This window comes from Pongo abelii, chromosome 1, assembly GCF_028885655.2.
Source record: "Pongo abelii isolate AG06213 chromosome 1, NHGRI_mPonAbe1-v2.0_pri, whole genome shotgun sequence".
NCBI lineage: Eukaryota > Metazoa > Chordata > Mammalia > Primates > Hominidae > Pongo > Pongo abelii.
Genome location: NC_071985.2, coordinates 62,606,153 through 62,632,900, shown reverse-complemented (window position 1 = coordinate 62,632,900; position 26,748 = coordinate 62,606,153). Strand labels below are relative to the sequence as shown.

The 26,748-nt window shown below is 34.6% G+C and overlaps 1 long non-coding RNA gene across 4 annotated transcripts in view; it reads left to right on the top strand.

Annotated features, from left to right (window-relative positions):
* LOC129048574 (uncharacterized) overlaps positions 1–26,748 on the top strand; it is a 133,336-nt gene that overhangs the window by 29,871 nt on the left and 76,717 nt on the right. For 2 of the 4 annotated variants that reach the window (XR_010138763.1, XR_010138764.1), the window contains exon 2: positions 2,007–2,150. The exons of the other annotated variants lie outside the window; for them this stretch is intronic. This is a non-coding gene — a long non-coding RNA (uncharacterized LOC129048574). The remainder of the gene's footprint in view (positions 1–2,006; positions 2,151–26,748) is intronic. 4 annotated transcript variants of the gene reach the window in all.

Below are 26,748 nucleotides of genomic sequence, written 5' to 3'. Positions count from 1 at the left end.
AATATTGTATTTGAAACTGACATGAGTGGGGCCAGAAAATCTTCTATATCTGTTTTCTTTTCTAGGATAAGTCTAATTTTCAATTTGGTTTTCATGGGGTCTCCATGGCTAAAAACAAGGCTCCATAAACTCTGTTTTTAAAACTGACAGTTATCCTCCTCAATTTATCAACCTTATTTCTTCTGATGCTTTTGTCTCAACCAGAAATTTTATGTCAGCAAGTTTTGTTCTTCAACAATGCTTTTGCTATTTTCCTGTTGTATTGCACAGCATTTTTTTCAGAGATATTACCATGATTTTAAGCACATTTTTATTACGTTCTGGCACTCAGAACATCTAATTAGCTCTCAGAACATAGATTTCAGAGTATTTACTGAAGTTCTTTGAAGATCTGCTTCTTTCTCTGGTTCATTGAAGATGAAATTTTGTTCTGTTTTGCAATTTTTATATTATTTTAAGAAAGGGAAGCAAGATAAAAATATCTTATATGTCACTGAAAGCCCTCGTTTAAGGGTTTAAAAAAAGTTCCCATTAATTCTCATGTTATACCTTCTTCTGACAAAAGATGAGATACATTGTTTTACAAATTAAGGAAACTACAGTTCAATTGTTAAGATTAATGTTATTAAAATATAATGTGGAATTAAATCTGGGATTCCATTTTTATGTTTTCTATGCTTTATATAATGTTTCATTTAATACCTTAGTAAAAATCCTTTACTGTATAGACTAGGTGTGATAAAATACTCAAAAATACTTGGAGATATTTCTACTGCAGTTGATCTCTTCTTTTGCTTGTCAGGTATGGCTTGTGTCTCTAGTGCTTCTCATAAGGAAACTTCCCTCTCAGAAGTTAAAGGCCATTGATTCCTCAGGGCCTTGACAGAGTTGATGAACTGAAGTCTTTTCAGATAGCAGGAGTTTCTTCACTTCTACAGTTGAAGTGTTCTTAGTGCCCAAGCTTAGGTTTCCTTTTGACCAGCAGTCTGAACAGAGTACTGCCTGTGTGTATCCCATAGGATTAAAATGGGTTACTCCAAATGCACTGAAAATTTTTACAAAATAAAATCCCTATCTCTCCAATTTGGCAATGAACAAGATATCTTTATTCAGGAAGGATGATGGATTATCCTTAAATCTTAAACCTTGTGTTTCTCCTTCACTTTTGGAATCTCTCAGTGATTAAATTGTATTTACAGCACAGTATAGTACTGTTCTAGAACACTTACATATTATTTTACTAAAGCTAAGGAATAAAGAAAATACACAGAGTGTAATAGGTAGGTAGATCATCTGGTTGAAAATTGATGTATTTATTTTCAGCTCTCTTCTTGATTTCCTGATTCCCTCCTTTTAGCAGAAGTCTTGTTTAGCCATTTTCCCTCATTCGGAAGAGTCTCGAGAAGACCAAATACAAAAAGGAGAGACATAGAAGGAGTCAGAAATTTTCATTCCGACTTAATAAAGAGCTGCTTTAACAGTTCTGCATTCTTCTCTAAGAACTCTTATATTCTTATTATTGATGCCAGGCCTATGTACCTCCTTTCTGAATAACAAAGAGATATTGACTTATCTTATTGACTCTAAAAGTTAAACATATCAGAGTACATTGCAATAAATGCAGCATATATACAAGAAGTAGTAATTAAGTGAAACAGGATATTTTTTGAATACTCTGTGGCTCGTTGGGAAAAGTAACACCATCAACATCAAACACTGGCATTTATTGGCTTGCTTGCTTCCTCTGTGTCAAATGCATTATCTCATTTGATCCTCAAAACAGTGACATATGAGCTGGCTATTAGTATTGCTCCACATGACAGGTAAATAAACTAAAGCTTAAAGAGGACATACAACTTGCCTATGGTCACACAACTTGTTGATGTTGAGGTCAAAATTGTACTAGTCAGTTTGTTAGGTGAGGCTATCCAATTATTTCTTGCAGTCCATCTCCAATTTCCTGCTTAAGGGCTGGATATGTCTCTAACTTTCTTTATTTTTTTCAGTGTTTCTGATGGGACTGGACAAGAAATGGATAAGCAGCTTTAGAGCAGTAACATGGCTAATCAGGAAAATACTCCTTATCCATGAGCCAGGGAGCCAAAGGCTGTATTATGTGGAGGACTGTGGTGAATTTAGTGCTTGGCATGGTAGGTGACTATCACCAGCCTTTTTACCTGTGTGGAACCCTGAAAGAAGTCAGAGAGGTCGTCTTTAGGGAAAAGTTATAGAAAACTTGAATTGATTGGAAAGAATTTTTAATAAATTAATGCATTACCCCAAATCTTCAAACATTTTAGTCTTACATTAACATAAACTATGTTCTTAAAAACTATTTTTAATTTGATGAAATAATAATAATCAGGTTGATAAGTATTGGGGTATACCTAAAGAAAATTCTAAGTCAAAATGGGAATTTACATTGAGCTTTGCTTTTATTTTGTTAGTATTTAGTGATGAATTCTTTATGCGTGCCTCTTTTGATGTCTTAAGTTATTCTAAGACAGTTAGAAGACCTTAAGCAAGATTAATTAGATGATGAAGTTAAGATGATTACAAAAGAAGAGACTACTTAGGTTGTATCTAAAAATAATATTTAAACTTTTAATTGATCCAATAAGTAGACCCAGGAAACTAGTCCAATTATTTTTTCTATCATTATTTTTTATCGCTAGGAAAGTTAAAGTGTTCTAAAGAGGACATGTCAGCTTTTAACAATGATTTTCTGAAAAACATCTCAGAAATCATCACTAGTCCTTGCAGGTTTGGGTTCAGATAGAGTCAGCTGTGATGAAAATAAATTGATACACTGTAAAAAGGACTAGCAGGATAATTTATTTTCAGCAGAAGCCCAAATACTAATTCAGAGAGATTTCAAGATGAAGTGTATCCTGGAGTTTAAAAAAAATCTAATTACCCTGACTACTGCATTTCTTAGCAAACCAAACTTTGCTTTTGTATGTGGGCTACAAAGGCAGTATACTAGTAGAGCTTTATAGAGGACTTTTTCATTAATATCTATAGATTTTTCAAGTTATCGAGAGTAAAATTTTTACATTTTCAGAGAGCTTGGTTCAGAGTGGTAATTTTTCCCAAGTAAGTGTATTTATCACTAAACCCAGATTCTTAATTCTCTTCTTTAGTGATTACATTTATTTCAAGCCTAATTATTTCAACACTAAAATCATACAATTTGAAAATCAAGAAATATAATTATATTTCATTTGTCTCATTTCATTACATTCATTTTTTTCTTATATACTGGTAATATGTATTTTTATTTATCATTGTCATGGAGTTTTAAAAATCTACTGTTTGCACACCTTGCTACTTCTTCAATTTACAATGCATTTTAGATGCCCTTGCCTGATAAAAACACCTGAACAAATTATAGCCAAGAGAACAATAACACATGCCACCATTGCTGGTTTAAAATACCATAATCTTTAACTGTCTTGTCCAAGGGTTTCTTGTCTTCCTTTGTGTGAATATTTAATTGCTCAGGATAATCCTATTTATGTTGTCAGGAAGAAGAAAAACATAGTGCATTCTGAATATAACCTTCTTTATTAAATATTCTACTAGCATCCCTCATGGTTGCTGAATTGTACAAGCTATTGAAATAGATCTGGGAGCCAACAAGAACCCTGATTACAAATAACCAACTACACTTTATTAATCTTCTAAATACCTACACAAATGTTCTTTTTCTCTCAACTTCTTGGAAGAAAAGCAGCATAATGGGTAGATCAATGAAGCTAACAACAAAGAAAGGAACACCGTAATTTGATTTTTAAAGTTATAATTCATTATTATAATTACTTTAGTCTTCTCAACCACAAAGAAACTTAATACTATTTCTGCTTCCTTATGATAGTGCATTTTTTGAAGTTAAAAGATAAATATTAAAAGATTTACAGCTGTAGGATGAATAATTGTATATTTAATTATATGTGTATTATAATTAATTTTATTGTATTTCAAAAGAAATTTAAAAGCCTAATAAATAACTAGAAAATTTTTGGTCAAAGGATGGAAATGTTTACTTATGTGAGATGAATACATTATGGAGGTCTAATGTATAGCATGGTGACTACAGTTAATAATACCATATCGTATACTTAAATTTGCTGAGAGATTACCTTAAGCGTTCTCACCACACACACACACATAAAGAAACCATAAGTCTGTGAGACGATGAATATGCTAATGATCTCAATTTTGATAAGCATTTCAAAATGAATATGCATATCAAAATAACACAATGTATACTTTAAATATATACGATTTTTATTTGTCAAGTGTACATCAATAGAGGTGGACAGAAGGATGCTGCTAAAAAATGATAGTGACAATAAGGTAGTGACTGTAGATATAAATAAAAGTATATGGTTTTAAAATCCAAATTCAAGCAGATGTTTGAAATGCAAACAGGAAGTCATTATATCAGGGTCATATAAGACATAATATGTAGAAAGGAATTAAAAGCTAAATTGGCATGCAATTTAAGAGTCAGCAAAGCTTTTAGGCTTGAGCTTAATTAGCAGAGTGGCATAATTACTAAAGAGATCTCCACAAAGCGAGAAACAGAGGAGGGCAAGAAGTACAGCTAGCAGGAAGGAAATAAACTTAGAGGAATCAGCTTTAAAAGAGCATTAATAGAGAAAGAATGAAGAGAGAGGTAGAGAGGAGCTATACAGTGATGTGATAAAATACATACATCTTTTAGGTATTAATAATGTAAAAAATGCATGCATTGGTTTGGCATTTTGAACAACTATGTATTTAGGGTAACCAAAGAGTTATGGTTAACATCTGTTTTATTTATTTTTTAAATATATAATTAAATATTTAGCTCAAGTTTAATTAACTTTATATCCCTTTTGTTGATATTTTTTTGTATATTTTGTTGAATATTGTTTTAGTTTGTATCCCTTTGTTATTGTGTATATATATTCAGTATCATATCCCTTTTATTGAGTAAGTATATGTAATTACCATATCTATATATGTGAATTAATTCTGTATCCCTTTTAATGGATATCTTTATGATGGCAGAGTAACACAAATTGTTCCAGAAATCAGAAGACTTAGATTATTCCTTACTCTATATAAATCACTGGATATAGTTGTCTGTTACAAAATGGAAATAATGACATCAGCTATGCTTACTTTAGAAAGTTAAATATGCAAGTTTATCATTAGTGGCCATTGGTCTTTCTTTTTGAATCCTCCTGAACTACAAAACTCTCCCCTGCCTGTCTGTATTCCTGCCGCCCAGGACCTACACAGTATTTACTATCCTTCTATCTTATGTTCTGTTACCTTATTTCACAGATTCTGAAATACTTAAAAAAAATAACTCCTGTAAAATTGGGATAAACTTTACCATGTCTAGGAGCTTATAATCACTGCTGGCTAGTCAGCATCGTTGTTTAGTGCCACTGGATATGTGAACTTGGCTATTATTTTTTATTAGACAATGATAACTCCCTCAGTGTTTCTGTGTACAAACCATTTTAAAACCACTTGAGGAAAGATTATGTGTCACTTTCTAATATAATCAAGAAAGTGACAATATCAAAATATGGAAAGTTTGTGAGAAAATTCTATCGCTAGTTTATATGTTAGTCTTGTGAAAAAACATAGACATAAATAGTTCTGAGTTGAAAAATCATTCAGAAGAATCAGACTCTGAAAGTAATGTTTTTTTAAACTTTTATTTTAGGTTCGGGGTACAGGTGCAGGTTTGTTATATAAGTAAACTGCACATCATGGGGGTTTGGTGTACAGATTATTTTGTTATCCAGGTAATAAGCATAGTACCCAATAGGTAGTTTTTTTGTTTCTCTGTCTCCTCCCACTGTTTACCCTCAAATAGGCCCCAATATCTGTTATTCCTCTCTATGTGTCCATGTGTTCTCATTGTTTAGCGTCTACTTATAAGTGAGAACATGCAGTATTTGGTTTTCTCTTCCTGAATTAGTTTGTTTAGGATGATAGCCTCCAGCTGTATCTGTGTTCCTGCAAAGGAAATTATCTCATTCTTTTACTTTACTGCATAGTATTCCATGGTATATTTATATGCATCACATTTTATGTATTCAGTCTACTGTTGATGGACATTCAGGTTGATTCTAGTTTTTGCTATTGTTAATAATGCTCTGATAAAGATATACATGCATGTGTTTTATCGTAGAATAATTTATATCACTTTGGGTATATACCCAATAATGGAATTTCTGGGTCGAATAGTAATTCTATTTTAAGTTCTTTGAGGAATTGTCACATTGCTTTCCACAAGAGCTGAACTAATTTACATTCCCACCAACAGTATATAAGTGTTCCCTTTTCTCCACAACCTCACCAGCATCTGTTAGTTTTTGACTTTTTTAATAGTAGCCATTCTGACTGGTTTTAGATGTTATCTCATGGTTTTGATTTGCATTTCTCTGATGATTAGTAATGTTGAGCATTTTTTCATATGCTTGTTGGAAAGTAATGTTAGAAGCATATTAGAAGTTCATTTTTCTTCTATTTTCCTTTTTACATATGCATAAGAGAGATATGTGATAAAATCTATGTGTAAGAAAATCCACCATAGCTTTTACAGTGAGTGAAAAAATCCAAATTCCAAGTTATGATTAGCATTGTGTTGTGACTTAATTGACAGCATTTTAAATTTTGTAGTCATACATTAAGTAATAATCAATCTTACAACTGGTAGTATTTAGGATTTGACGTAATAATTACATCTCCTAACTGGTTTTCCTAACCCTATCTCCATGCTTCAGAAATTTTTCTCCTTTATTCATTAAAGAACACTCCTTTTCTAGACTCTGTTTCTCCTGGGCCTTCCCAGGAGATTAGTCAAATTAGACATTGATATAAGCCATGATAGCTTCAAAGGAAGTAACAGCTTTGTGTACTAATGAATCAACTTAATACATTTGCATTTATCAATGATTTTTGGATCTCGGTAGTTCAAGAGAATAATTTTAATTATACGTACCTCAGGTGCCATGATTAGCATATGCTTATACCAACAATTGCTTGTCACTAACAGCTGTTCTCTGATTCTTCCCATGAGCCCCTATATGGGCTCAGTGAAGGACACTGTTTTTATTATTTAAAAAATGAAATGTAGGTTTATATTTGTATATAACAGTACATGTTCATGTAGAAAATGTGGAAAATACATAAATCTAGAAAAATGGCAGAATATCTATAATCTTACAGAGAAGGCACCTACAGGTAACATTTTCTTATATTTCTTGTCATTTTGTTGTTTTATATAATTGTAATCACGTGTCTATATATATAGTAGTGTTTTCTTTTTTATGTAACACTAACAGTTTACTATGCTGTGAGGCTAATTATATACAATATTTTAACGTCTGTATACTATTCAATCAACTACATAGACTTCATGTTCCTGTAGTTACAAATTGGGGTTATTTTCAATTTGTATCTCTTCAGTAAATATCTTTTAACCCAAAATATTTTTTCTTGTGTAATTTCAAGTTAATTTTTAGCCTTGAATCTAGACATAGACTCAGAATCCATTGTAAAAGAGGATGACCTTCTTATTTTATATTTCTATCATTGAATTCCTTTCTAAATGCTTTAAAATGTTTTGTAGTCCTAACAGCAATGTATAAATGTACATGAACTTATTTTTCAACAAAGATGAAAAACACGTTTGTCTAACATTTTCTTTCAAGATTCTTTGATTTTTTATCAATAGAAATATTAAATATCAAACAAAAACCCTGCTTTAATCAAGAAATAGCCTGACACAGACAAGCATTAGACAAAACAAAGCAAAAGAAACAAGCATATGATACATAATAGAACTTTAACAATATAAGATTAAAAGAATTCCAAAGTGTATCAGGCCTTGGATCATTGACTGTTTTTGGCTAACAATTTAGCAATCCTTAAGTGTGAAGGTAATTTAAAAATGATGAGAGCCTTCCATCCTATATAATATTGACAACGTATATTTATATTTCTGCTCTAATTGCATAACATTGTGCTAATGTAAAGATCCATGGGCTGACATAACACTCTGTTTAGTCAGAAATCTTCTTGTTCGTAGAAATCTATCCCTAGATACACAATTTCTCAAAGTTCACTTTGAGAATTGAGTTTTCCTGGGGATGTTTGTAACTTCACTATGTTTGCCAAATATTTCCCATTAATCACTCTGGGGATATTTCATTGTCTGCTTACATGGCCTTGTCAACTGCAGTCTTTTTTAATTCTAAGCACTTTTTGTTCCACATGCTGATACAATGGGACATATTAAAAATTACTAGTTCCGATGGGAGAAAGATCTTTGCAATCGAGGCGCAAACATGCTGTAACTCCTTCTCTAGGCAATTAAATGTCTTTACTATCTCACAGAGTTCAGCCTTTTTTTTTTTTTCGCTTTAAGTTCCGGGGTACATGTGCAGAACGTGCCGGGTTGTTACATAGCTATACGCGTGCCATGGTTGTTTGCTGCGCCCATCAACCCATCATCTACATTAGGTATTTCTCCTAATGTTATCCTTCCCCCAGCCCCCAAACCCCTGACAGGCACCAGTGTGTGATGCCCCCCTGCCCCAGTGCTCATGTGTTCTCATTGTTCAACTCCCACTTATAAGTGAAAACCTGCGGTGTTTGGTTTTCTGTTCTTGTGTTAGTTGACTGAGAATGATGGTTTCCAGCTTCATCCATGTGCCTGCAAAGGACATGAACTCATCCTTTTTTATGGCTGCATAGTATTCCATGGTGTATATGTGCCACATTTTCTTTATTGAGTCTATCATTGATTGGCATTTGGGTTGGTTTCAAGTCTTTGCTATTGTGAACAGTGCCACAATAAACATACATGTGCATGTGTCCTTATAGTGGAATGATTTATAATCCTTTGGATGTACACCCAGTAATGGGATTGCTGGGTTAAATGGTATTTCTAGTTCTAGATCCTTGAGAAATCGCCACACTGTCTTCCACAATGGTTAAACTAATTTACACTCCCACCAACAGTGTAAAAGTGTTCCTATTTCTCCATATCCTCTCCAGCATCTGTTGTTTCCTGACTTTTTAATGATCACCATTCTAATTGGCATGAGATGGTATCTCATTGTGATTTTGATTTATATTTCTCTAATGACCAGTGATGATGAGCTTTTTTCACGTGTTTGTCAGCTGCATAAATATCTTCTTTTGAGAAGTGTCTGTTCATATCCTTCACCCACTTTTTGAGGGGGTTGTTTGTTTTTTTCTTGTAAATTTGTTTAAGTTCTTTGTAGATTCTGTATACTAGCCCTTTGTCAGATGGATAGATTGCAAAAATTTTCTCCCATTCTGTAGGTTGCCCATTCATTCTGATGATAGTTTCTTAAGACAATCCTAAGCAAAAACAACAAAGCCGGAGGCATCACGCTACCTGACTTCAAACTATACTACAAGGCTACAGTAACCAAAACAGCATGATACTGGTACCAAAACAGGTATGTAGACCAATGGAACAGAACAGAGGCCTCAGAAATAATGCCACACATCTACAATCATCTCATCTTTGACAAACCTGACAACAACAAGCAATGGGGAAAGGATTCCCTGATTAATAACCACACATCTACAATCACCTGATCTTTGACAAACCTGACAAAAACAAGCAATGGAGAAAGGATTCCCTATTTAATAAATGGTGTTGGGAAAACTGGCTAGCCATATGCAAAAAGCTGAAACTTGATCCCTTCCTTACACCTTATACAAAAGTTAACTCAAGATGGATTAAAGACTCAAACGTAAGACCTAAAACAGTTCAGCATTTTTATGTTTTATCATTTAAATTTCCTTCCCACATTGATTTCATTTATCAAAGTCCTAACCTAGTTTGTAATCCATAAGAAAAATACATCAATTAATGTCAATTGTTATTAAACATTTATATCTTTATTTTAGTAACTACAATAATAAATATTATAATTATCAAGTCATTAATTATATTTATTAATATTAATTTTAAATATTTTAAAATTATTATTAAATAAAACAATGATTATTGTTTTAGATCTGCATTCCATTAATCTACTTATCTTTTCCCCAAATTTTTCAATGTCCTAATCATATCTTTGACATCTTAATTTAGCTATAGAGAATCTGATCCATACCAAATTTTGATTACATGATTGGACAATTTGAATTTATAAAAATAACATTCTTAATCCTTTTTACACCCACTACTCTCCTTCTGCCTACCCAAATATGGTGTCATCTTCCTTTGATTCTGCTATACTTACTAATTACTCTATCTCCACCCAACAATTTATTGAATAAATTTATGAGAAAATACAACTTTGATTTTTCACATATCACTCATATTACATACCACATGCAGTTTGACTTGTTTGCTTACTATTCTTCTCATACTACTCATTCCAACCTCACTATTGATTATCTAGTTGAAGAAAGGATTTTTTTCTCAGTATTCATTTGAATTAAATAAACAGTTTTAACTTCCTTGAGAAATCTCCACACTGCTTTCCGCAGTGGCTGAACTAATTTACATTCCCATCAGTAGCATATAAGTGGTCCCTTTTCTCCACAACCTGGCCAACATCTGTCATTTTTTCACTTTTTAGTAATAGCCATTCTGACTGGTATGAGATGGTAACGCATTATGGTTTTGATTCACATTTCTCTAATGATTAGTGATTTTGAGCATTTTTTTCCATATATTTTTTGACCACATGCATGTCATCTTTTGAGAAGTGTCTGTTCATGTCCTTTGCCCACTTTTTAATGGGGTTATTTTTTGCTTGTTGGCTTGTTACAGATTATGGGCATTAGACCTTTGTCAGACGTGTAGTTTGTGAATATTTTCTCCCATTCTGTAGGTTGTCTGTTTACTCTATGGATAGTTTCTTTTGCTGTGCAGAAGCTCTTTAATTAGGTCACATTAGTCAACTTTTGTTTCTGTTGCAATTGCTTTTGGAGACTTGGTCATAAACTCTTTGCTGTGGCCCATGTCCAGAATGGTATTTCCTAAGTTTTCTTCTAGTGTTTTTAGGGTTTTAGGTCTTACATTTAAATCTTTAATCCTCCTTGATCTAATTTTGTTATATGACAAAAGAAAGGGTCTAGTTTAAATCTTCTGCATATAGTTAGCCAATTATCCCATCAGCACTTATTAAATAGAGAGTACTTTCCCCATTTACTTGTTACTGACTTTGTTGAAGATCAGATGGTGGTAGGTGTGTGGCCTCATTTCAATTCTTTATCCTGTTCCATTTGTCTATATGTCTGTTTTTGTACAAGTATCATGCTGTTTTGGTTACTATATCCTTGTAGTATAGCTTGAAGTTAGGTAGTGTGAAGCTTCTGGCTTTTCTCTTTTTGTTAGAATTGTTTTGGATATTCAGGTTTTTGTTGTTGTTGTTTCATATGTGTTTTAGAATAGTTTTTTCTAATTCTGTGAAAAATGACATTGGTAGTTTCATGGACATAGCATTGAATCCGTAAATTGCTTTGGGCAGTATAGTGATTTTAACAATATAGTTACTTTCTGTCTATGAGCATGAAATGTTACTCCATTTGTTTGTGTTGTCTCTGCTTTGTTTCATCAGAGATTTGTAATTCTCATTTAAAGACCTTTCACTTCCTTGGTTAGCTGTATTCCTAGGTATTTTATCCATTTTCTGGTTATTGTAAATTGGGATTGAATTATTGATTTGACTGTCAGCTTGGACGTTATTGGTGTGTAGAGATGCTACTGATTACAGAACTACCATTTGACCTAGCAATCCCACTATAGGGTATATACCCAAAGGAAAATAAATTATTCTACAAAAGAGACACAAGAACTCTTTTTTTTTTTTTTTTTTTTTGACGGGATCTCACTCTGTTGCCCAGGCTGGAGTGCACTGGCATGATCTCAGCTCACTGCAACCTCTGCCTTCCAGGTTCAAGAGATTCTCTTGCCTCATCCCCCTGAGTAGCTGGGATTACAGGAGCCCACCACCGTGCCTGGCTAATTTTTGTATTTTTTAGTAGAGACATGGTTTCAGCATATTGGCCAGGCTGGTCTCAAACTCCTGACCTCAAGTGATCCCCCACCTCGGCCTCCCAAGGCATTGGGATTGCAGGCATGAGCCACCACACCCAGCGACACAAGCACTCTTATGTTCATTGCAGCACCATTCACAATAGCAAAGACATGTGATCAGCCTAGCTGCCCATCAGTGGTGGACTGGATAAGGAAAATATGGTACATATACAAAATGGAATGCCACACAGCCATAAAAACAAATAAAATCTTGTCTTTTGTAGCAACAGGTCTTTTGTAGCAACATGGGCACAGCTGGAGGCCATTATCCTAAGCAAATTAATGCAGGAACAGAAAACCAAATACCACATACTCTCACTTGTGAGTGGGAGCTGTCTAGTTCCCATTGGGTAAATATGGACATAAAGATAGCAGTAATAGACGCTGGGGACTACTGGAGGGGAGAGGTTGGGAGGAGATAGTGAGTTAAAAAAACTACCTATTGAGGGCCGGGCACAGTGGCTTATGCCCATAATCCCAGCACTTTGGGAAGCCGAGGTGGGGAGATCACGAAGTCAGGAGATCGAGACCATCCTGGCTAACATGGTGAAACCCTGTCTCTACTAAAAAATACAAAATTAGCCGGGTGCAGTAGCTGTAGTCCCAGCTACTGGGGAGGCTGAGGCAGGAGAATGGCATAAACCCGGGAGGCGGAGCTTGCAGCGAACCTAGATCGCGCCACTGCACCTCCTGCCTGGGCGGCAGAGCGAGACTCCATCTTAAAAAAAAAACAAAAAAACAAAAAAACACTACCTATTGTGTACTATGCTCACTACTTTGATGATGGGATCATTAGCATACCAAACATCAGTGACATACAATTTACCCATATAAAAAACCTGCATATGTACTCCTTGAACCTAAAAGTTGAAAAAAAAATTAATTTAACTTATAAGCACATACTTATCCTTAAAACTCTTTTCTTCCTTGATCTCAGTGACATTGCACTTTGTGATTATAATTTTACCACTCTTTAATTAGAGATCACACATAAACTTTCCAATTGTAAATCACTGTAACTTCTCCCTGTAAAAGTCTAAGACAAGCTGGGTGTGGTGGCTCATGCCTGTAATCCCAGCACTTTGGGAGGCCTAGGCAGGCAGATCACTTTAGGTCAGGAACTCGAGACCAGCCTGGCTAACATGGCAAAACCCCATCACTACTAAAAAAAAAAAAAAAAAAATTGCTGGACATGGTGGTGCATGCCTGGAGTCCCAGCTACTCGGGAGGCTGAGGTGGGAGAATCGCTTGAACCTGGGAAGCAGAGGTTGCAGTGAGCCGAGATCACACCATTGCACTCCAGCCTGGGCCACACAAAGAGACTGTCTTAAAAAAAAACGGTCTAAGACAAACCACATTGATCTTGACATCTTGAGTGGTCTCCCTATTGCAATAGCATGAATAAAATCAATGTACTTATTTGCTTGTTTACTATGTTTGACAGTGACTTTAGATTAATCTCTCCCAATTCATTTCTCTCCATTTTGTGCAAACAATCTGATTTTGTTTTCTCCAGACTCACCATCAACCTCACCCTTAAAAGTATAATTCCTTCAGAAACGTTGTTCTTTTTAAAAATTACATTACCTGAATAATCAAATTATTTGAAAATATTCAACTTCCATCAAATGGATACCTCTCTCTGAATCTCCAGGCATGTACTTTCAACTCCTCACTGAACATCTTCAGGCAATCATGTATCTGTTCTTCACATTCAACATGTCCCAAATCAAACTCATTGATTTTCCCCTCCCTGCTTCATCCTAATCTTCCTCATAATTTTGTTATTGATAATTTACATTACTATCTAGTCAGTTTTCTAAACTAGAAAACATATCTTTGTCTCTTCTCTTACACCCAATATACAATTAATCACTCTGTCTCCTCTTTATTTCTCTTCTGTACTGACTTCATTTAGTTTCATCATCTCTCAGTTAAAAAGACTACAGTAAATTGAAATCAAATCCCCCTTCCTGAGGTCATAATCTCCCTCCAAATCACCCTCAACAGTGTTACTAAAATTGTCTTCTCGAATGCAAATTTGATATCACCTAGTTATCAAAACATATCTAATTCCTTAAGTTGGTACCAAAGATCCTTTGGCATCTGAACCCATCCAATCTCTCCAAACTTGAACTGTGTTCTGGAAATAAACGCAAGATGTCAAATTGCCTGCCATGCAGCCTAGATGTTCCCCATCAGTCATGTTCATGCTCTAACAGTGTGGAATGCTCATTGCCTTCTTGCCTATCTGATTTCTTTAAAGCTCTGTGCAAACATTTCTTCCCAGAAATGTCTCACAAGCTCTTTCTTTATATTGAGTTATATATCCTATGGTTTTTATAGTATCCACAATACACTGCATTGTAACTGTTCAATTGTTTTACTCATACATAGTCTTTCTAGCACCACAGAAATAAATAGGGTCACTCTATTTCTATGTTCTTATAAACTAGCAGATTGCCTTGCCATGTCCATCCGTTGTCCCTGGAGGGACTTCTTTTCAGTCTTCTTCTCTTACACTTATTAAACTGCAAAGACTTTGGTGCTAATATTAGTGTCCCACCAGACCATGTTGGTTTATAATCTTCTTGATAAGGATGTTGAAAATAAAATTACAATTCCAACTACCTGTCATTTTCATAAGAATGGGCACTCCTTTGAACAAAACAAACAAAGAAATGCCAATAAAAAACCCTTCATATGAATAAAGAGAGGGTCTCAGCCTGGGAAAAGGACACAGCACTGGTTTGGAGAAAAACTAATCATTACGTGCACAGCTTTATAGGAAAATTTACCTTTTGCTATATCATCCCCTATGTTTCCAAAGGTCAAGAACCAAGACAATTGTTATTGCTATTACTTTTTTATTATAAATAAAAAAAGGCATTTTAAATATAAAAAGTCATTTTTTTTCCAGGGAAAGAGCAAGATAAATGGCTATATCAGATAAGTATTGAGGTAATTTTAAACTACTTTTAAGAGATTTTTCTCATCGCCTGGAATCTGATGCCAGACTTTTAGTTAACACATCTCTAGTTGTTTTTTTACTTTATTTTGTTTTATTTGTTTGTTTGTTTATTTATTTATTGGAGACGAGTCTCACTCTGTCACCCAGGCTGGAGTGCAGTGGTGCAATATCAGCTCACTGCAACCTCCACCTCCTGGGTTCAAGTGATTCCCCTGCCTCAGCATCCTGAGTAGCTGAGATTACAGGTGCCCATCACCACACCTGGCTAATTTTTGTATTTTTAGTAGAGACAGGGTTTCACCACATTGGCCAGGCTTTGCTGGGATTACAAGGGTGAGCCACCGTGCCCGGTCTTTTTTTTTTTCCTTTATTTTTTCCAGACACAGTCTTGCTCTGTTGCCTGGGCTGGAGTGCACTGGCACAATCACGGCTCACTGTAGCCTCAAACTCCTGGGCTCAAGTGATCCTTCCACCTCAAGCCTCCGAAAGTGCTGGGATTATAGGCATGACCCACCATGCCTGGCCTTCTAGTTGTTTTGAAATTACTCATAGTTTCTGAGACTCATATTCTGTCAAGTTTATTAATCATTCTCTTCAGTGAAGAGAATAACAAATGTCAACTATTTTGACCTTCCAAATTTAAAGTACAAAGTCCTTTACCTCACAGGCAGCATGCAGGATTAGAATATAGTGTTTTTAGTCAGATATTCTGGTGTTCTCTTTGAAAACATCTTTTTCAGAAATGGTAAAACTCATTGAGACTTTTCCGTCTGACAAATCTGGTTTGAATTCTGACTCTGCACATAAGAGACTTCGAGACTTTGGCCAATTTAATAAACACATCCAACCTTAGTGTTCTCATGTATAAAATAGGAGTAAGCATATTGACCCATAGAAGACTCTGGTGTTTTTCTTTTTGTTTGTTTGTTTGTTTGTTTTGCAGAATATCCCTTCCCACCTTCTTTTTCTTCCTAAGGAAACTGACATTTTTCAGATACCTACCCCACATCTAAATAGCTATGTATGTAAAATAAAACTCAAGAGACTCTCAGAGATAGGTCTAATTAAAACCCATTTCCTTTTCCAATGATTGTATTGGGAATAGACATATGTTCGTATGTCCCAATTCCTAAGACCCTGTGGGTCTTGATAAATTTTATTCAGCACTTTGCTGAAGAGTCTGATGATTGTCCTAAAAGCTTCATTGGGTAAGTAAGGGGATGGAGATCATTTGCCTAAATACCACCTAACCTCATTCTCCATTCTCCTCCCAATTCAGTTTTTGATCTTATAAATACTAAAAACTAATGCTCCTTTTTAATATCAATGATTTTCTCAATTGCTTAGTTTATGGTGACTTCATAAAGTGAAGGAAGCATATCTGATTTCAGTTTCTACTGGCTCTGCCCACATGGAGTGACAGGGAAGGCTGTGAATGGAATAAGTGTTAGTAAGAATGGAGGGTTTGGTGAGAAGGTTATAGTTGGTTTTGTATTTTCGTAAATTTTATTGAAAATTTAGGAAATAACTCCACAAGAATTATATTTTCCTCATTACTCCACCAAATTTTATATATGTGCACACACTCACACACACACACACACACACCAGACATGGTGGCTCATGCCTGTGATCCCAGCACTTTGTGAGGCTGAGGTAAAGGATCCTTTGAGGCCAGGGGTTCAAGACCAGCATGGACAGCATAGTAAGACTGCCTCTTTTAAAAAAAAATTAGCCAGATGTGTTGATACATGCCTATACTCCTCGCTACTCAGGAGGCTGAGGCAAGAGGATCTCCTGAGCTCAGTAGTTCAAGGCTGCAGTGAGCTATAATCATATCACTACTCTCCTACCTTGGTGACAGAGGGAGACCCTGACTCAAGGTATTTGTGTGTGCATACGTGTGTTTGTGTATATATTATTTTGGCCCTGTATCCTACAAAATAATAACTCAATATTTTCTATGGACACATCTATCTCCATTATATTCTCATTAGAACTCCCTCATATGGATACATAATGATTGAAACAATGGACAAATCAGCTCTCTCTAGCTCCTAGGACTGTCCTGTGACCATGGGCCATGGTACCAAAGAATTCAGTTTGTCTCACCACATTACAAAGTGATCACATTCTGTTCTTCATCTTAATCTTTGAAATTCTCTCTAAATGTATCCCTGTACAAATGTTCTGGGCAAACTGATGTTCTCATTATCTTCCAAATACACTATCTGGTCTTTCCTAACCTGGCTCCTCCCTATAGCCTATTGCCTCTTACTGTCCCCTCTATTCACCCCACATTTATGATAACTCTTCTTGGTAAAGCTGGTTGCTGAGTAGGATATCAACAAAATCTTGGAGGTAAAAATTTTGCCCCAAGCCCTGCTACCAAAGATCTGAAGTTATGTAGAGCTGTCACAGTGAAATAGGATAGTCCCACTGAGTGCTTGTTAGCCAAGATAAGCAAGGAATTCGTGGAAATAGAAAATTATGTGAAGGCAAAGAGTTAACTGGACTGCAAACCAGGTTTCAGAACACAGGTATAATATTTCATAGGACTAGAACATTTTCTGGAAGTTAAGGCTGAAAAAGAAATGAAAGGAGAGAGCAAGAGTGAGAGTGAGACAGGAGAAAGATGGAAGGAAGGAAGGAAGGAAGGAAGGAAGGAAGTCACCCTTAGGAAATAGGAAAAGTGTGTACGTACTGGGCATTGAGAAACAATGGCTGACCATGGGAGTTGAGACTCTGAAACTCAATTTTTGGGCTTCCCTGCAGCCTGTGCAGAGATCTGAACCAGAAAGAGCATTATCTCAGAGAGACAGGAATGTGAAGATCAAGGTTAAGTTTCAATTCTGGGGGACAAGAAGAAGCAGTAGAAAGAGAGGAATAATAAAACTTTAACTTTATATCTAACTGGCATTTAGAAACAACCAACCTCTTTTAGATCTGAAAAAAATTTGGAGGTAATTTAAGGTAGCCTCAAGTATTTCAATTATGGGATGTAGGTGCTTCAATGATTACATTTAAAATAAATAAATAAATAAATTAAAATAAAGCTAGCCATGACCCAATGAGGTTGTAAAAATTAAATAGGGGAATGTCAAAACTACCTGTGTCCAAAATATATTATCAGAGTAGATATATATTCTATTTCAAACAAAACAAGGAATAGCAATTCATAAAATGATTTCAACAAATTCTATAACCAATGAAAGAAATTGCTTGCCAAGTGATAGATACAACTTTAGTAAAACTTGAAAGGAGTTTAGCATGTTGTGAAGACATGTATAAATCATGTCACACTGAAGGGAAATGTAATTTTGGGAAAAAAGAAGCATATATAAATATTTTCGTGAAGTAATAGGCAGTGAAGATTCCATCATTTCAGCAGAACTGATCTTTATTATTTGTAATGCTAGATGTTCAAGAACTTTTTAAAAACATATTTTTCCTCCTTCTGCATAATAATAACTTAACAAGACAGTCTGCATCTGATCATCATAACATTACAGAAGCAGTTTCTCTTGAAATTTTTAATATAAAAATCGTAGAGGTGAAATATTATAAGTCATGGCAAGTGAGAAAACTGGTATGTACTAGAAAACAATGCCTCAGAGTACATGTATATTAAAGAGAAGCAGTCAACAGGTTGAAAACGGCCAAGATTTGTCTCCATGGAAATCCAGCAGGCATTTTGATTATGTTTGGCTCTTCTACACCCATTATATTAAAAATTAAAAATAACCTATTTCAGGTCTATTTACAGTCTAATGAGAATACATTTTAAAACATGTACTTTTATTGTAGCATAATTTTTGCTCACATTACAACACTTTTTTGCTAGATTGGGGAAAAAGTACCACCTTCAAAAATCTTTAGGTTAAGATTATGCATGATAGATATTTCTACAATTGTGCAAGAAAATACGTTATAGCAGTTCTTATAAATGTGGAATTAATGGATTCCTCAAGATATTTGTCACATTTTTCATGACAGTCAACTTTTTCTGGAAAAGGTAAAACTAATGATGGAGGAAGTAAATTGGCATAAATTCAAAATTCATGGGCCCTTTCAAAAATACCAAAGTTTTGGTGAGTGACTTCATCTCTAAATGACAGTAAGTGGACTGATAGTCACATGTGAATGTCTGAGTAGATTTAGCTATGCTCTAATGTGGACATTTTATGAAGAAGCTCATGACTTTGTGATCCTTTGTGCTATGGAGGAGGTTGGAGAATTTTCTGTATTCATAAAGCATTTCTCCTTAACTAAGCTTCAACAAGTTCATTAACCAACATCAGTTAAACTGATTTTTGAGAAGTGAACCCCAGGGACTACCAACGGCTTGGAGTGAAGGCCTAGAGCTATGATCACGTTCTAGTCAAGGTATGAATCAGTGTGGAACCACAGCTGAAACATCACGCATTTTATTAGACCCATTGCATGAGGATTTTATCTCAATAATAAATAAAATTATTAATAGACGTGAGCTGTAGATACCCATGAGAAGCCAAATGGTTAGAAGGGCAACTATCAGTTACTCTTAGGATGCCCTCACCCTCCAAAAATGTGAGAGTGGGGTGAGGAAAGAGAAAAAGAGAGGAAGAAATAAAAAGAGATTGGATCCACTAATATGGATCCACTAACCTAGAATTCAATCAGTGAAATTATGTGATTAATGTCTTCAAGGTCACTTAAAAATAGTGTGTATTCACTTAGGATTTTCTAATGCTGAAAAATTATCTGTTATTTATTACCACATAATGCCTTGAAGATCTTAAGTACATTTTTATTGCCATTAAATAATTTGCCTAAAATTTGCCTCAACAAACAAAGGTAAGTGTATTAGTCTGTTCTCACCCTGCTATGAAGAAATAGCTGAGACTGGGTAATAAATAAAGAAAAGAGGTTTAATTGACTCACAATTCCGCAGGCCTGGGGAGGCCTCAGAAAACTTACAATCATGGTGGAAGGCACCTCTTCACAGGGTGGCAGGAGAGAGAATGAGTGCTGGTGGGGGAAATGCCAGATGCTTGTAAAACCATCAGATCTTGTGAGAACTCACTCACTATCATGAGAACAGCATGTGGGAAATTGTCCGCATGGTTCAATTACCTCCCACCAGTTTCCTCCCATGACACTAGGGGATTATAGGTATTAAAATTCAAGATGAGATTTGGGTGGGGACACAGCCAAACCATATTAGGAAGCAACACCCTGTGCTTCTCAAAATATCTGTATTTTTTCCTTTGAGCCATTGAGGGAGGGATGAAGGCTTTAAAAAGACAAAATGAAAATGAATGAACAGAAAAAGGATGGTGTTCTTGGATGTCTTAGCAGTGCCATAGTGCAATAAAGGTTTCTAAGCACTTACTCTCAAATAATTTATTGATATTGTCATGGACTGTGTTATTTTGCAGTCCTCCATTGGCCTGCAGGCCATATTTTAAGTAGCGCTAATTTGGAGAACGTTGTTTTGGCCAGGATTTTCCTGTGGTGGAATTTTACTTATATAATCACAGAGCCAGTGCTGGAGAAAACCCGCTATCATCTTGTAGCACATATTACTTAGATTTCATATTAAGGTATTCGTTTTTGATCATTTGATTGGCATATCCAAATAGTATGGATCTGACACATTTAGGAGTGGAATGGTATTTGGGTAACTGTGTTAAGTGACAAAAAACAATTAAATGCCTTCTTTTATAGTTTAAATTTATGAACGTCTAATTTGTATGATAGTACATTGTGGCTTACAGTTTGGAAAGACCAAATTTTAATTATAACCAGAAGGGAATCTGATTAAGAAAGGACGAATCTTGATAGACTCAGCAAGGATAATAAATAGTTGCTCATCCCATCTGCATTAATACAGAGTGTCCATAACAACACAACACTTCATCTGACAGTTTAAAATGAGCCTGTAAGGTTCTCACCCTGTCTAAAAGCTTGTAGCAATTTTATATTATCTCAAATTTGCTACATTTCTACACAAATGATACTCTAATTGCTGCATAAATTTACATTTTAAGTTTGACATTTACTCAAACAGCTTTGAAGCACTATTGATATTCAGGATGGTATCTAAAGCACATCAAGACAACAAAATACTTCTTGAGACTCAGAATATTACCCATCCATTTACTTCTATAAATTTATTATCTCAAATAATTATTGAAATAGAGCTATTTAATCTTAGCTTCTCTTCTTGTATTTATTCATTCCTAATATAGATCAACATTATTAGGAGTCTATACTCTAAAAAAGTCAATTTAAGGTAACTAATTCAGTTGGTGTATATATATATATTTATTTATAGGATAGTCGCTATTTTAAAAACTTAAACTGTCTGAGAGACATTGTAATATTTTGCATGTAGCTAAATGATAATTCAATTTATGAAAAATATCCCTAAGTATCAATCTCAGGGTAAATTCAAATTATAGGATAAAACAGCTTTAAGAGAAATACTGAATAACCTTAAGAATACATTTTTCTTCCCAAATTAAGACTAATGTATTCTGAAAACTCAGAAAAATTTAATTCATAAAATACATTTTACCAAATTTTCATTCTTCTCAGTATCAATATAGTTATAATATAGATGTGTGCATGCATGTGCATGTAGACCTATGTCCTATGTGTGTGTGTGTATATATATATACACATATACATATATATATACATATACATACACATATACATATATACATATACATATATATACACACACACATATAGGAAGGCAATGTAATGTATATGTATGTCTGTACATATGTGTGTGTGCCTGTGTGTGTCTGTGTGTATTTGCATGGAATGTAGTCATCCAAATAAACAAGTCTTTTTATCCTACTATATTTATTGTACTTTGGATGAGATCTATGTAAAGTTATAGTGACATAGTTTATGTAAAAAGTCCACTTTGTTCTAAAGTCACTTATACTGATCTTTATTTTACTGTTCTAACTCTATGTTTTCCTCCAAGTGTTTAAGGCACTGAATATATAATATAGTTACACATAATGTATGTGGCTACTGATACAATTAAAGGGTGAAATAAAAGAAATTCTGATGATCAAACATGTTTCATTATTTTAATTACTATTCCTTTTATTAAAAATGTAAGATTTAACCCTTTACAGCCAGCCTCCTTAAAAGCAGTCTTTGCCTCCTGGCCAATCCTAAACTTACTATATTGTGCCTTCAAACAATCCTAATAAAACTTCATTCACTAAGGTCACCATTGGTTCCAGTTCCTAACTCAAGGTTCACTTTTCAGTTCTTAATTTTTTTTCATAGTTTGTGTTTCATTATATTTTCTATTTCTTTCTTAAAAGTCATTTTCTACCTTTGCTTCTGAAACACTACTCTCTTTTTAAGTTTCTTTACTACTTAGTGAACTTTGAGGACACTCCTTGACTGATCTATCCTTCCAATGATGGTGGTCCAAAAGGTTTGATTCTTGACGTACTTTTCTTCTTACACACTCCCAGAAATATCATTTTCTTTCATGGCTTTAATTACCATGTGATATGGTTTGGCTGTGTCCCCACCCAAATCTCATCTTGAATTGTAGCTCCCATAACTCCCACATGTCATGGGAGGGACCCGGTGGGAGGTAATTGATTCATGGGGGTGGGTTTTTCCCATGCTGTTCTCATGACAGTGAGTAAGTCTCATGAGATCTGATGGTTTCATAAAGGGAAGTTCCCCTGCACACACTCTCTCTTGCCTGCTGCCATGTAAGACATTACTTTGCTCCTCCTTCACCTTCCAGCATGATTGTGAGGCATCCCCAGCCATGTGGAACTGTGAATCCATTAAACTTCTTTCCTTTATAAGTTAACCCAGTCTCAGGTATGTCTTTATTAGCAGCATGAGCACAGTCTAATACACCATGCATAAGTAGACAACTGATAATTCTTTTATTGGTAAGAAGAGACTAGGCTTTTCTTTAGTAATAACCAAGCCCATAATATCCCATTGGTTTAACTCATAGATATTTATCTCTCACAGAATAGCTGGGGTGTCAGCTGTCTTCATGGTCACTCAAAAGAAGTAGTAAATTACATTGTCTCTTAAAGCATCTTTGTGGAAATAACATATACATCATTGTTTCTCACATTTTATTGCTATGACTTTGCTCACAACAAGGGAGCAGGGGATTCTGATCCCGCATAAAAAAAGATGAGATATTTGTGAATAGCTGTAATACTGTCACAACCTTCAACTTCTCCCTCCAGCTCAGATTTTGAGACTTGCATATTCCTTTGGTTATTGGAAACCTATACTTATACTCTTATATGAATTTGAAACATATCTGAAATGAAACTCTTATCTTTTCACTCACGTTTGAACATCCTGTATCAATGAATTGCCTGTTTTAATAAATGACAGTGATTGCCTATCTAGATCCTTAAGCTTAAAACTTAAGAAACCACCCTTGACATTGCCTTTAGAGTGATCTATCTGAAATTAACTTCCTTGTACAGTCTTTTGCTAGACACATCTTGCAAATAAAATACAATTAAAAAGTCATTAGTATGGCACAAGGGCTTTTATTATCTGCTTTAGTTATCTTAGAAAACTTAAGACCCAGCACTCTGCAATTTGCAGCTTTGGCTCTTGCTAAATTTAACTCTGGATTCTAATTTCTGAAAATTTTTCATGTAATTTTTTATTTGGTACGAAAATTTAGAAGGTGTTTCTCAGTCTCATCTTGAGTTGACTAATTCCTGGTAGCCCTCCCCACGACTCAATCCATGCTATCTTCTGTGGCAAACCTTCTCTGACACCACAACCTCCAGCCCAATGTAGTGCCCCCACAGCAAACTTAACTCATCTCCTCTCTCAAATTTGATTTACTTCTATTATTATTTGTTAATCTGAAATATTTACAATTTACTATATACATGATTCTTACCCTTATGGAAAAATACGCAAATAACACAGAACTACTCAGGGGTGGGGAACACTCAATAAATAAAGAGACATACAACATAATTATATGCCATGGCACACTTTTTTTTTTTTTTTTTTTTTTTTTGAGACAGTCTTGCTCTGTCACCCTGGCTGGAGTGCAATGGCGGGATCTTGGCTCTCTTCAACCTCTGCCTCCCGGGTTCAAGCGATTCTCCTGCCTCAGCCTCCTGAGTAGCTGGGATTACAGGTGCCCACCACCACTCCCAAGTAATTTTTTTGTACTTTTAGTAGAAATTAGGTTTCACCGTGTTGGCCAGGCTGGTCTCGAAATCCTGATCTCAAGTGATCCACCTGCCTCGGCCTCCCAAAGTGCTGGGATTACAGGCATGAGCCAGCGCGCCTGGCCACATTGTAAGAAAATAAAAAGAGTAATGTGATAGGGAGTACCTGGTAGCGCTTGGAGATTCTTAATGATTGAGAAGCAGCTTCTCTAAAGAGACAATAGTTGAGCTAACAATAGCATAAAGAGGCAGATTTATTTTTTTAAAAAAGTTATGTGGCAGGAAAAGGTTTGTTATGTTCAAAGCACAAAATTGATGCCACTGTAGTTCCCTTAGTGAGCAAGAAATAGAGTGGTTTAAGATAACTTTGAAATGATGAGCAGAGAGGTGCTGTGTAAGGCCTTGTAGGTCAAAGTGAGCTTTATCTTAAGAGTAATGGAAAGCCATTTGAAAACGTGAAACTGAAAGGGGTTGGTGAAGAAGAGAGATGAACAGACTGAAATGATCCGATGTACAATTTTGAAAAGTTTACTCTGGCTTTTCTGTAGTATGTGGCTTGCAGAATATAAAGAAGAAGAGAGGGAGTTGACTGTAGTAGCCCTAGTAAAAGACCCCATATATATAGCACATATCATATATGTGTTATGTGTTATCACCATTATGCAGTACATTGTAATACGCTAAAATTCCCTAGCATCTATGCACGTGGACTTCATGTGGGTGTAATATTGGTTCCTTTATAGTACAGCAAGTTTATCTATGGATAAAAGTCTCTAGATAAATACATGTTAATGAGTTGTTAAAGAGAAAGACTGAAAAGAAGTGAAAAATTATTGATATATCTTAAGAATATTTTTATAATATGGGAATTTAAAAAAAACACAGACATTAATTATAAGTTAAAGATAATTTTGAAGAGCTAGCTGTTGGTTGAATATTCAGAAACAGAATTTCAAAGAAATCTTAAAATTTGCCTATGAAGTGGTTGTTGGATAACCTTAGAAGGTTTATATTTTTGCTCTGGGAAGAACTGTAAATAAGGTGAAACAGAGGCACAATTATAAAGATAAAATGTATGGAAAGTTTACAATAGACTCACATGCCCCAGGGAATTTCTCTTGAACACATTTAGGAACTCAAGTTTGCAACCAGCTTTTGTCTCCTGTCATTTCTGTCTGTTTGCTTTTTTCTTCTTCTCCCTTCCTCTCTTCTCTTTCCTCCTCCTCCTCCCTCTTCTTGTTCTTCATCTTCTTATTCTTCTTCAGTGATTTACTAGTAGGCATTTCCCTCAAAATGTTTTAATTGGTATTTACATGAACTTAGAAGTGAAGTGCATCCTAGATTGAGGTAAAGTCAAAAGATCAGAATCAAAGAAAAATTACTTTTAAGAATTGGTGTGACATAAAACTAAATTTAAAGATCTGGCAGAATAATTCAGATTAACAAGAAAAGAATATCAGAATCTTCAGTAATGTGGATGCATGTAATTGAGAAAAATCATACAAGAAGTCTGATATATGCTACATGGAGCAGGTTATATTTATGAATTATTACATCTTTGATAGTTACTGGCTAATCTGTAAACACTAAAATACTTGTTAAATTAAATTTGGAGATGAAAGTCTGATCTGATTTGATTTTAATTGTAAAGAAAATCTCAGTAACTTTACAAGTAAAAAGAAGCTATAGTTTCAGAGTTTGATGTTTGAAAGGAAAATATTTGTAATATAAAGTCAAAGTCGTAAGACACAAAATAACAGAAGTTTTGTACTGCAGCCTATAAATAAAAAAGCAATTAGGAATCAGTTTGCTGAAGATAAAAGATTTAATGAAGTGAAGTGAAATAGACAATACAGAAAATAAATAAAAGACAAAGGAGTCTTAAGGTGATACACATAGATTTTCAACTCTCCAAGGGTGGATATCTGGATGTAGAAAGAGAATAAACAGTAAGTTATTGAGAAGATTTAGATTTATTTTTTAAAATAAAAATTTCCCCTTTAATTTGATAAATAGTATTACTTAAATATTCTGCATTTTTAGGAAAAATGAAGATATATGGGTTTTCAATATGTGAAATATTTGTAACCATTTTGGACATAGCTAAAATTTTTCAAGAGCCAGATTATATAATTTCTTATTCAGTGATTTTCAAATGAATTACCTGTCTTTATATATATTGTGGTTTTATAAAATGAAATTGAATTACTTAATGTTTAAGGCATTCTTTATAGTCATATACATTTATTTATTTATTGTGTTTAATTTCTAGGTGTTGTAGTCACATTAGCCTGTACCAAAAATCAGTCTTCCGTTAGAAAAAAGCCCTTATTTTGCTTATTCAGTTTATTTTTTAATCTCTTCACTTTCAGAAATTGAATGTTAGCCTATACTATTACTTTTCCAGAGAGCAGGCCTCTATTGCAAAAAATCAACAAAAGTATTTAAACTAAAGCATTTAAAAATCCAGA